Raw genomic sequence first — 13,682 nt, forward strand, 5'->3', positions numbered from 1 at the left:
TGTTCCTTTTGGCAACCTCCTACAGCAATTACCAACAGAACAAAGTAATAGGAAATGGTTTGCCTTTTTTTTTTTTTTTTTTTTTTTTAATTCCACTGGGTATGTCAAGGACAAGTTTTCCTGCTCTTGCCTTTTTATAGTTGATAACTTATATGGCCACAAATTCTAAAAAAGAGAAGGAAATGCAAACCTGTTTGCCAAAAGACAGCAAGCATGAATAAAAAAAAAAGAGAGAGAAAATAATAAAATGGAAAGATGGAAAGGAACTTGATGCCTTGTAACAACAGAAGGCTGAAGACACTGCAAAATTAAGAAACCTTTCATTGCCTATCTTATGCTGGCATTACGGGTCAAATAATGTGCACCATAGTAAATGAGTGACTTCAGAGACAAATTACCACAAGTTACAGTTGGAACAAGGGAGAAAAGTATTAAAGCATGGGCAGTTGCTTTTGGTTCCAAAACCAAACAAGTTGAATCAAATCTCAGTTTCATTTCTTCTGAATTTTTAAGTTTGATTTCTTCCAATCTCAGCCAGAAAAGATTTCAAAGCACCTGTCACAAAATTATGGTAGCCACTTTGAGAAGCTGATCATTCAAAAAAGCATCACTTTCATATTTTAACATGACAGAGTGGCAGTCTATCATGAGGGACCTTGAAAAAAAATCAGACCAACTGCAAGCTGAAAGAAATAAGTCAGTCTCCAATTGTAACTTTTCTTTCTCTTTTCTGTGTGCAGGTTGTGATAATAACGAACGATAGTACCTTACTCCTGTCACAGCCTTTGTACCACAGGGGAACATATTTTCACCAAGGAAGGGTCTTTAACACAGGTAACACAGGTGTAACTTTCTGAAACTCACAGAAAATATTCATTAGTTCAGTCAAACATCTAAAAGACAGGCACGTACAAAGCCAATTTGATAAATTAGGGCTCTATTGTTTTTCTACTTTTTCATTTTTGTTGCCTAAAAACCCCACAACCTTTTTCTTACTTCAATCATTATTTCCACAACATCCACAAGAGTTGTTGAGCAATAATAATTACTGCTGCAAAAAACTTTCTGTTGGAGTCAAATTTCCAAATGGGTCAAAGGAAATAATTGCTACAGAGTATTTCATCTCTGTGCTTTCCATACTAGTTTTTGATTCATTCCACTTGCTACATTACTTTTAAAAAATGATGAAAAGTCCTTTGGGCAGAGAAAAAGGCTTTGTATTGTTTCCATAGAGCACTTATAATCATGTATATACTGTAGAACAACAACAAAAAAAGGCAATTGTATTTCTCTTATTTCAAGCCCACTGTGGAAATCATACATGAGAAAGAACAGGAAATCCTGTTCCTGAAATGCAGATGTCACAGCAGTAGAATACAGCTCTTATAAACACAGGACACTGAGCAACATTTTAGGACAAAAGTAAAGATAAGAACAATCAAGTAAAATATACAGGAGGATTAATCTGTTATAAGAATTCATTAATGCAGCTGAAATTCAGTGACACACCAACTCCTGAGGAAAGATTGATCAGCAATACAGGTACCAAACACAAAATGTGTGTCTGACCATAAACAGAAAAACAAATGACTTTTTAATAGGAAATGCGAATGCAAAGCGCACAAAAAATGAAGTTCTCTTCCACTTTGAATTTGCCAGTTAATTACGACTTCAATTAATAAAGCTAGAGGTAGAATCTCTTTGTAATGAAATAATAATTTTGGTCCATATTATGCTTGATGACACCCTGATTCCACACCAGGTATGTGCTCAATAAAAAAAGTTCAGTTATGTGTAGGTGAGAATTCCGTAGAAAGCTCATTAAAACTATAGCCAAACATACCTGAAGTTACACAAGTGTGATTTCATGACCTACCAAAAAAAAAATATGTTGTAGCCTGAACTGTCTGCCCTGAAGAAGCAGGTTCATCAGGCAACACCATCTTCCAGTTTGGAGTCATGGATTTGAAGCAGCCTGCAGCAGATTGCTAGTGACCAAATGTTCCCAACCGACAGTCCTTCACTGATCTACTTGAAAAAAGTGGAAAGCCTCAGTTTTCTTCCTAATGGACAGGTGTTGCCCTGACACAAAAACCCAACCCATCGTTACACTTGGCTGCTAACTGGAATCCTTATGGGTAGCCTAAAAGGAAGACAATGGAAGTGACCATGGAAAGTTAATGACTTTCAGCCCCACAGATGGTCACTCTAACTCATAAGTCTGGGAAATTGTCTAAAACTCTGTTATTCAATTAGAACCAAAAACCTAGAAAATCTCCGTATGAACAGTAATTTAGACATGAGTTTGCCATGGGATAAAATGTAGAAAAAAGGACAAAGACTTTTTGATACTTACCCAGGCAGGAAGAAGGCATTTTATCACCCTACGGAGCAGGGATTTTACAGCCACCACAGGGCCGTCATATATTAACATCTGAATTTTGTATTCACCTTTCATACATTTCACCACCAAGAAAATCTTGTCTCACTGGAAATTGTTCACAGCCGTGCAACAAAAATCATAACTAAGCCAGTTTGATATGAGAGGTCTCAATTACTAAATTTACATACTTAGATTCAATAAATTCCTTATTATTTAGGTATTTATATTATTTTCATATCTTTTAAAACAATCAGCAATGTAACCACATCTCCTTATATTCAAAGGGTAAAAGCACCAAGGATAAATAATGCAATATACTGAACACAGATGGATAGCGTTCATGCATCAAACACTGACATGACAATGAAATCTTTGAAACAGTGCTGATACCTCCCTTGGGAAGAGGACACAGAAAATGTTAAGAATTTACGTTGATTTAAATGATTAAACAGCTCAATCTCACATTCAAGGGAGACTAAAGAGCCCAGAATCATATTTTAAAAAGATTTTGCAACACTCAGTACTTAGCTGCCATTGATTTTAGTGTGTTAAAACCTACCAGTTCAATTTCTATAGGTATTTGGATATCTGAAGTTATCAAGAGAGTCCTAAATCCTATTATTTTGCGTGGGATCTAAGCACCTAACTTGTTTAGATACTTCTGAAAATGCTGGTAAATGCCCAACAAGCATTTCTGAAGTATTTCCTAATATCAGTACAGGCTTGTATAGACCAGAAGACCAACCATTTTGTGACCATTTCTAACATCTTTTATTCTGTATGACCAAGAGACATATAAAGAGGCAATTAATTTTTACTGCTGCCAAGTTATCTCTTAAAAATAGAACAGAGAGACTTGGTGAACTTGAAAGAAAAAAGTAGTGAATCAGACACAGAATTATTTCTATATGAAGGAGGTGAGCTGAAGAAAAATCAGGTTTCGTTCATCCATTTTTCAGAAAAAAGGATTTAACTCACTTTCCCCGGTGGATTTAAAAGATAACCCTGTTCATTACACTTCAGCCATTCCTCTGAGGCGTGTTTCCATCTTTGTTGCTAAAGCCCGCTTCCTGAGAGAGACAGGCTTAAATTTAAACTCAATACGCTGGACACCCTTTTTATTTTCCATGGTGTCATTGTTTTTGTTCTGCACTTTAAGCTGCCTGACCTGAAATTAGCAATTTATCATACTGCCCAGTTAAGAAAAAAGAGTGACTGTACAATGGAAAATGTTGCTGAGGGTCTGCTGCTGCTGCCAAGCTGTATCTAAAATCATTCCTTGATCAAGGTCCAGCCCATTTTATTTTTATCTCTTTCATAACAAAAGAGAAACAACTTGGCAGAAGTCTGAAAACTATTGGTGGAAAGATAGAATAGCTACTGGGTAGCAGAGTATCTGGCAAGCCCTACAAGTTTTCCCAGACATAACTATCATAAGCACGTAAATAAAAACATAACTTACCTATAGCGCTGCCACAGCCCGAGTGCTTTTTAAAACCATCTCTGAAACTGCGTCCATTTCTGCCCAGCTCAGCTGTGGACAAACGAGAAGCAAAGAACATTGTTCATCACCAGCAGAACACAGAATGGCAAATCCCTCTATTCGCAAGTCACAGCAAGCATCACAACCAGAAAGTGCAGGAGGAAGTTCTGAGTCATGGGAACACGGTAAACGACAAAATGCATCATCTTCTCTAAAGAAGTAATATCCCAAAAGCAAAATTAAGAACATTTCTCTCACTACTCATGAGGCCCAGATTTTTCCAGAGACTGAATAAGCACACAAAATGGCAACCAGTGTTCTACATCCAGGACCAGCCTGTTAGTTGTGACTTACATCATCATAGATTGAAGGTTTCCAGACATTGGTCAAAAACGCACCAGAATTTTTCCTTCCCAAATCCAGTTTTGATTGACTTCCCACAATATGGTGAGATACTCCTCATAACTATCAGAACTGTGTTCTAGATCCCTGTCAACATCCTTCTGTGCCCATTTGTTCATTATGAACACAAATTAGTAAAACCGGAATAGTTTCCCAATAGAGCTCTGCGCGTGTGTGTGTTTAAAAATAAACAACAAAAAACCAGCCCCAACTGGGCAAGAAAGCACCTGGCAGTATTATTCACCTAAGATCTCGGAAGTTAAAGTGTTCTGAACAACGAAGTTGAGTCAGTACTCCATAAATAGTGCCACCTTGCAAATTTGCTCACACCCAGTGTCCCACTAGTGCAAGAGCTACCTTGGTAAGTGCTGTCTGCAGGGTATTTCCACCACATTCCAGAAGAAAAACTGACAGGTGTCTCTCTTTGGACTGTCTTGAAGTGAAAGCAAGGAGGTTCAATACAATGTGAGAGGTGTGAGGAAGAGCTCAAAATCACATTTAATCCCAAACGTTCAGCACATTTGATGAAATATGTGAGTTTCGCTAAAAGATAATTTGGCATATTGAACAAATACTGTGATGAACAGACTGTACCTCTTCCTACTTTTCTATAACAGGCAAATCAAGTTTGTCTTTAACTCCATCAGTTGCCATTATTTCACGGGAACGAATATCTGACCTCTATGTCAGTATGCCTAAAACCCAGCATGAAAACTAGTCTTAAATGAACCCTTTCAATGAAACCCAAACAAGCAGTTACCTGCATTAAACAGATAATTCCCAAATATAGAAAACTCATTCCAGGTTACAAGTATTCCGCATAGGTAGATATACTGGCTTTTTCACCCAACACAAAGAGATCACAGTCAGACAAGGAAGTATTTAATTCCTGTTGATTCAATCTATTAATTAAACAAATATTTTAAGTCCCAGTCAATTCACCTATTTTTGGCCTAGAAATGAGTAATTATCTTGTTTGTGCCTAATCTCAGGAGGAAATTTATGAGGGGCAAGGGCCACTTCAGAAACACAGGGTCTAATGTGAGTACCCAAGACTGTAGTGGAGGCATTTTTCTGCTTGCAAAGAGTAATTTATGATTATTACCATTTTCCAACTAAAAAGGAATGAAACGAGCACAGGCCTCTCAAATTATATCTGACTTTGCTTCTAACCCTAAACAGCCTCCAGATGATTTCATGTCTTCCCCTATTCTCTGTCACAATTTAATAATCATTTCACACATGCAGATTCACAATTCATGTGTGCACTGCGTCAGCTTCAACATCGGGAGAAACCAAGAGGCATTTTTTCCTCTCTGTTCTCATCAAGGTCCTGGCACTATTGTGATTCAAGAAAATGCTGTATTTTAAGCCTGCCATCACATACACCGTTAGGTGCTTTGTGTACTCGGCGGAGACAAAGGCTCAAGACCAATTCAATCTACAGGAACAAAAGGAGGGAGGTTCAGTTACCTACACTAAGTGAGAAGATCAGTCTTTCCATGACACAAGTTCAGGCTGGTAACTTTACAGTGCATATTAACCAAACAGTTTCCAAAGACATGAATTTCATGAAGCTTTCCAAGGATTCTGGGGCTGGAAAAATAAGTTCCGTTTTGGAGTATATTCTGTCTGTGCCACAGTGCCTGCAGCACAGATACTTTTTGTACATCTAGTTCAAAGCATTCATCTCCAAGGAGTGTGACCATTGACATCAACAAAGGTGTTCCAAGTTGCTCCAAAAGAGGTGTCTGAACATTTTCCATAGGTATTTGAACAGAGTAAACTATGATCTCATACAAAAATAGTATTAAGAAAAAGGTAAGCCACGACCATACAGCAAAGCAGAACATTTAACTCAGAAAAAAACTCTCCCTTCAACCAAGGCAACTCCTCTTTCAGTATTACCTACAAGGCTGGCCTCAGGAAGTTGCAAAGTACAGAGACATACAATAGCCAGAATTTTGCAAGCTTCTTCTGGAAAGTAGAGTAGCACACCTGGCAGGTTCACGTGTCAGACGTTCCCTGTTTGCACTGTCTGTGATCTTGATAGCTTTGATTCATGTAACACCAGACTTGTACAAAATCCAGCTGTTGGAAGCGTAATGAAATTTAAACGTTAAACCTATTCTGCGTGTTAAAACTGTTCTCCAAAAAGGTTATGGCAGCCCAGAAAAACGGACTGGCAGGAATCTGCCAACTGTGTGTTCTACTGAATTTTAGGTCTTTGCATAAACGTGTGATGTGTCATAAAGCCCACCAATGTCAACACACCTGCAGTCAGGATAATATTCCCCTGTGCACTCTGTCCTTGTTAGATACAGTTATAATAGCTAACAATAAGCATACTCTAGATCTATCAAATGTATTAAGTCTTTACCCATAATGCTTGGCAGGGATCAGAGTACGATACCCTTTTATTATTATTATCATGAATTATCCAAGGGTGTTAGGCAAATAAAAATATTTGAGATGAAATCCCAATTCTCTTAAAAGACCAGGATTGTTTCCACTGGTTTTGACAGAGCTTTCACTCCTTATCCTTGTCTTAAAAAAAATCATAAAAAAAACCCCAAAATAAACAACAGACAGCACAATACTGGGAGGTTGAGAGGAGTTGATAGCAAATCCAGAGACAGAACACTACATGGTTATGCAAACTTGTTATGAAACATCACCATGCTTTTTCAAAGCAAATAAAATAATAACCCAAAATAGAAGTGGAATAAAGTGTTAGCAACTGTATTATCCCATTTCACAAAAGGGAACCAAAGATTCACAGAGGTTTGCATCAATGCCTTGGTTTTATGAAAACCAGATTACTTTGCAGCTGAAGGAATTTAAGAAGGAAATTTAGAAGTTGATTTCCTGAGAAGGAATTTAAGAAGGGTTAGGTAAGGATTTTGAAAATACAAGCTTCACTAACTTTTGCCCAAGGTCAGTTAGCAGAACCATTTAGCACGAGAGGGTTTGGATTTTCAACTCTTCAGTTCTGACTCCCAGCCCCATGTTCAAAAGAGCAGATTTCAAACTACTACAGACTCTCTAGATGTTTTAAAGATAGTCTACCTGCCCCGGTGGTGTCCTCGCGTAGAATGGAGGAAACTGACTTCTGCAGATTACTAATATTTTTTTTTCCAAAGCAGAAAAGGAGAGGGAAGAACACAAAGGGGCTTGGTGAGCATCACCAAACTCCAACACAGAATTGTTCATCAAGGTCTGAGTTTCCCTATTGTGGTTGTGCCAAGATTTATTAAAGCACAGCATGTGTTCACTTATTTCTATCCAAAATGAACTGAAAAGGCACTTTGCATCTGCTCTCGGGGAAAAAAGTTTGCTTATTTGGCAAACTTTGTTTAAAAATCTGTTTCTTCCAAGATTTGTCTCTTTAGTTCTTTTTGTTTGTTTGACTGGGGTTTGGGGGGCTTTTTTGGTTCCGTACATGGGTGTGTAGCTTTCTTCCCCTCCTGTACCTCTCTTCCTCCATCTGTTGACCTCACTTCAGCACATAGTTTCCCACTTAGTTTGCCAAAAATGTATAAAACTTGGGGCGTCTGCTCCGATGTCATTGTGACTTGTAACTGTATAATTAAACTAACATTTGCTCTGTTATAAAGAAGTCCCTGTAACTTTAATTAGGCTCTTCTGCTCCATTTGCTCTTGTGCAGTTGCAAGTGTGAAGTAATGCTTCCACATGGAAATGATAGGGAATGGTCTTTATTACAAACACGCCATGTGAAAAGCCAGAAACCTCTGTACTGAGTTTCTCACAGTACCTAGTACTATACTTTCTACATACAGGATGCTTCCCTGCGCTAAAATGTCTTTTCCTTACCTTGCATTTCCACCAAGGCCCCCTTCTCTCCCTCTACCACCCCTAAATTCAGCTCTTCTGTGGATAAGCCTGTTCCAAATCCTCTCAGAGGCACGGGAAAAAAGGCCATTCCTTGAGAATTCAGTTTTCCAGCCATGGATATGGGTCACACAGCAGCTCACTAGTTCCCTCATTTTCACAGTTAAGTCTGTGGTCTCTAATGTGATTCTGCATATCAAAAGTTAAATTAATACCTGGAAAAAGAAAGATTTCATCAGCTAGAATTCTCCTGCATCAGCAGCACTAATAGAGGTAGGCAATCAAAACACTTACATATGAAGCAATGCTACACAACTAGTTTGGGAACAAGTTTCCCTAAAGTGGAAAAATAAAAAAGTTACTGAAATAAAGAAATGTCACTAGTATCAGAATTTGCAGTCATTTTTCCTTTTTACAATGATTCTTCACTAAATATAGTATGTACAGGTAGACCCAGAAGATATATTTTCTACCACTGCAAGTAACCTCATGTTAATCCAGCAGTTGCACACCAGAGATCACGCAGCATTGCAGGGAACATGCTTTGAAATCAGGTCTAGTTATTTTTGTTGATTTATATATATCCCAGTTAATGTACCTCCTTTGAGAAAGAATGTTTACATGCTAGACAGTTTGGCATAAGAATATGATGTTGGTTTATCTTTTTACATGGAATGAGGACAGTGGTGTTTCCACTCCTGCCCTGTGCTCCCTTCTCATCACAACATCACTTCTTATTCACATATGTGCAATTCAGCAAGTGTTATTGCTGTCCTGTACTAAAGCTATAATTATTCCAAGGTGCTCCCTTCCATTGCCATATACTTAATGAATATTTTCATGACACATGACACACATAATTCAAAAAATAGGAGCCAAATCTCCCAATTCCTACTATCCCGCTCAATTTCTTAAATGCAGTATGAATCCAGAGGCACGTTCTCTGAAGAGGTCATACACTGAAAGAACAAAAGACAGCAGAAGCGAGCGATCCATATAAAAATATGTTGGACAGGCAATGACTGACCACCCAGCAATCCTGGGAAAGCACATTTCATTAGAAAATTCCCAGGAGGCTTGAACAAAGGAGAAAACATACCTGTGGCAAACCCAGAAAAACTGCAAAATCATGACTCTAAATACATCACTGCTTGAACAGAGAATCTCAAATCTTCGTTTCTTAGAGTAAAACATACCTCAGCAGCGAGGTACCTAGAGACCACTCTGAAGTAGCCATTGCTCTAAAAGTATAGCCCCATTGATACAGAGATCAAGATGCATCAAAAGCAGACGAAAACCAAGCACATGACATTTCCCCCACAAGGCTAGCACTGATCTATCTGTGCTAGATCTTACAGAGAGCTATGTTCTGCAGATTTCCTCCTCCGCTGTGTTCAGAAGCATTTAATCATCATACAAACTGTAAACTCAGATATAGTTTCACGGTCCTGGACAGAGTGAGGCTTCTACAACCAGGTGGCCTTGGAGGTCATCCCCAACCAGGCTCCCTCCCGACTCCAGGCACTCCAAAGGCAACCCTGGGAGTGTCCAGCTCTGCGAGCGGGGAGAAAAACAGCAAGCACTGAGGGCAAAGAGACACACTATCACGCCGGAAGATTTCTTCTGGACCCTGCAAAGGTTCTAGTAGACATCTTTGCCACTGCAAAATACACAGAACGTAAGACAACCACGACATCTCAAAATGACTGAGCAAACAGGAATGAAATTAATTTACTTTGCTCATTATTCAGTTGTGAGTGTGGGTGACAAGGTATCTCCAGTCATCTCTTGCTTCCTCCATAGAAACAGACGTTACTTCGGAGAAATTAATAGGTGTTGCTTTTGCACAGACAATCACATGTGGCTGTTTTTTCAATAAAAATATAATGTCTTTAAATGAGCATGAAAAGTATATATTATCAATATATATATAAAGTTCATGTATATGAACTTCCCTCTAAAGTCCTCACACACAAAAAAGAGAAAGACACAATAGGCTAATTTCTAAACAAAGAGTTGTGTATTTTCCCATATTAAACTGTTTATAAAACCTAAAATCCAGTCAAACTATACTGAGAGTGAGAAACAAGGGCTTTCATTTCATCCATGCTTCTTCCTTCAAGCATGCCTTTCACCATCTAAGAAAATCCCAAACAATAACAACAAACTAAAAAGCCTAAACTTTTGGCTAAGTTTCCAGTTGCTAATTTTGTCTGTCATGAGCTGCTATTGTCAGTCTGAGGGAGGGATTGTTCCCAACTTTAACCAAAAAAAAAAAAAAAAGAAAAAAAGAAAAAGTAGAAGATGCAAAATATACTCAAAGTAACATCTGTGTTTTCTGATTTTATTAAAGCATTTTGTCTTTGTTATACAGAAATAACAAAACACTGAACCCTTCCCATCAGTATTCATGACGTCTGCCTTTTCATACAAAACCCTCTGAAAGAAAATTCCCCCTGGAAAAAAAAAATACTTTCCTTATAAAAAAACAGATTGTGGGACAGATGATTGCATTGTTTAATCAAATTTCCATCTGAAAACTCTTTTCCTAGTTTCAGATTTAGCTCACCCAGTAAGGCACAGGCACTAGGAAGCACGTGGAAGTATAAAGTAGCAGCTCCTCCATTTTATTATCTCCCTTGAGCTTTGCAATTGGCAAATGAAAAAGAAAATGAGGAACAAAAGTAGTGGACATAAATTAAGCCCTGCTTTCTAAAGTTCAAACTGAATTTTCTTTATTTTTCTACAGCTGTCAGATAAGCAGGGTAAAACCACTAATGCATGTTTAATATATAAAAACTCATAATGTTCAGTAGTACGACCTCCATTTGAGACATTAGTTCAGGCCAGTGAACTTGGAGCAAGCCAAGTGTGGAAATGTGGAACTGGGCCAGTGACCCCCACCAGTGCCTGTCATATCTGCTGAAAGCAAACTTGTCAAATATAGAAGGGGCAGCAGGAGGACAAGAGTATCCTTAAACCAGGGAGCAGCAACAAAGCAAAGATGCCCATCATCTATTCACAGTTGTCTGTTGTTCAGTAATGGCTCTGGCCGTCTCAGGAACAAAAAGTCTGGTTATAGCCTCAACCTTTCAACCTTGGCCAGTCTGAGGGCCTTTCAATTCACAGGCTCCCCAAAGCTGATGAGTGATCATAAAGCTATGATACGCTCCTCACTGTTATCTCTTCAAACGTACTCCATACCAAGCAGAAGAGGAATAGAATATTCCCAGGACTGCTAGCCTGCCATAATAGAAGGGCCACTGTTCTTCCCCTTCAGCTACAAAAACAGTCTTTAAAAATAATTGATCAGTTGTATTAACAGCAGTTCCTGAGGATCTTTTTTTGTTTTAATAAACAAAATAATATTAATTTTCTGCCTTACACCCCAGCACTGGTTTTAACTTCCTCATTGTATTCCTCTACCTGAGCTTTGGCTGCGGCCTGCTTTCTTTCTCTCCCCTCCGTTTCATTCACTCACTTCTATTCCAGAGCAAAACAAGATGCAAATGCCAGGGAAAATCCACCATGAGCATTTGATTTCACAGACAAGGAACCAGCTAAACCCCCCTCATTGCCAACAAAGGACAGAGAACCTGCACTGACATTGTAAAAAACCCACGAAACATGGAGGCCACGTTCAGGTCTCCTATCAGCTAGCCTTGATGACCTCGCTAGTGATTTACACCGCTGTTACTACTTAGCAGTGCCTGAAGGTGTTTGGTGAGCAGTGGTAGGGGAAGCACATTTTGGTGCCTCAGAGCTGACAACACGCTCTGTGGGTGCTTAACGTTCCCATGACAAGTCCTGAACTACCAGAGTCCCGGGCTCATCTCCCAGGTCTTGGCCTTCTACTTCCCCTGCAGAAAGCAGCAGCCTCAGCGCGGGTGGCAGCACCTGCCTCTGCTAGGTATAGAGGGCTCCAGCTTTCCACAAGCTCAAAGCTCCTGCGCTTTTTCCTGGGATCAGGTGCTGCCGTCACTGAATGACATTGCACTGTAGCACCTTGTCCCTTCACTAGAAAAGTCTCGGGAAGCACAACAGGACTCCAGCTTGCCCATATCCTTCTCCCCTTTCCCTAACTGTCTGAGCATCCCATCCATACATTCCTCCAAGATTATTCTACCGTGTTTATTTCCCATTTTCATTGTAGTGCTTTCACCACTATTCTGTATTTCCAATTCTCCTTTTGAAAGAATGCATTGCAAGCAGAACGTTGCAAGTTAGTTAGCAGATTCTCTCTTCAAAAGGGATCAGCGGTGCCTATTCTGTGAAAGCAAATCTCTGGGGGCTGTTTTCACCTACGACTCCTGATGGTTACCCATCCTACCGATTGAGCCACACATCAGTATTTTCAGACATGATTGAGCCTTACTTACTGGGGAATACCTTAGTTTGCCCTTTTAACACAAGAAATCTACTGAAGCTTACCATTTCCAGCTCACAAACGTCAAATAACGTCTTCTATTTTGGAGGGTGTATGCAAGAGAAAGTAAGTTTTATTGTAAAAGAGAAAACCTGATTTTATCCTTTTCAGTATTAATTCCTGCAGATCAGATGAGAAGCCTGATGTTTCTTGCTATACAAACCCCTCCTTGAATCTGTCCCCAGTATCTTACACCATACCGTGCAGGCTGCTTACATGTTTGGTTTTGATCATGTTTGCTTATCTTAAAGGTAAGGTTATACTGTGACGATTTTCAGACTTCTTGTGTCACGTTGCCAAAAGAGAACCATCATTTCCAGGCTAGGTATTTTTAAGATGAAGATTAGAGATTTTAATTTAATAATTTTTTTTTATTATTCTATTGCCTGAGAACTTGAGATAAGCAAACCTTGACCAAAACACATACCTACAGTATCTGCAAACACAGCGTGAACAAAATACATACTATCACACATATAACTTCTGGCTTCAGTGTCAGAGAGGTAGGTGAGGCAAAAAGTATCAGGGTAATGTACCTAAGAATAGATTATCAATGCAGACATAAGTAAAGTATTTTTATGTGGTGCCTGGGGACACGGTTCAGTGATGGACTTGGCACAGTTAGGTTTATGGTTGGGCACGATGATCTCAAAGGTCTTTTCCAGTGTAAATGATTCTAAACTACAGAAATGGAGAGAATTGATTTCATACGTGCACGAGTGATTTATTCCTTATATGCTATGGTATTTCCCCACAGTAACCAAGTCTACTAAATGACAAAGAGGGAGTCACAGGTGAGCTCATCCAATGAACATAATCTATATTTTTAGGAAAATTCTGGGAATGTAATTAAAAAAAAAAATCACCTTTAAATGGAATCACTTAAAGTAAATAGTGTCATCCTTCTACCTCATCACTGCTTCGTACTTTAAAATAAGAAGTTGTAATTATTACTATCAAAATAGTCATAGTTTCACAAATCCTGGGGATGATTAAAGTACACCCAAACTGGTGAGACTGACCTTAATCTGCCACTAAACATATGCTTTCAAGTGGGTCTGGTAACATGATTATGAAGCTGATTTATTTTTTATTATTATGCATATTATTTATTATGCTTATTATGTAGGTTACA

The 13,682-nt window shown here is 38.8% G+C and overlaps 1 long non-coding RNA gene across 1 annotated transcript in view; it reads right to left on the bottom strand.

Moving 5' to 3' along the window:
• LOC114017781 (uncharacterized) overlaps positions 1-13,682 on the bottom strand; it is a 55,889-nt gene that overhangs the window by 12,243 nt on the left and 29,964 nt on the right. Inside the window, exons 6-8 of the long non-coding RNA XR_008734317.1 lie at positions 3,846-3,917; positions 3,362-3,453; positions 767-853 (exon numbers count right to left, since the gene is read on the bottom strand). This is a non-coding gene — a long non-coding RNA (uncharacterized LOC114017781). The remainder of the gene's footprint in view (positions 1-766; positions 854-3,361; positions 3,454-3,845; positions 3,918-13,682) is intronic.

This window comes from Falco cherrug, chromosome 10, assembly GCF_023634085.1.
Source record: "Falco cherrug isolate bFalChe1 chromosome 10, bFalChe1.pri, whole genome shotgun sequence".
Lineage (NCBI taxonomy): Eukaryota > Metazoa > Chordata > Aves > Falconiformes > Falconidae > Falco > Falco cherrug.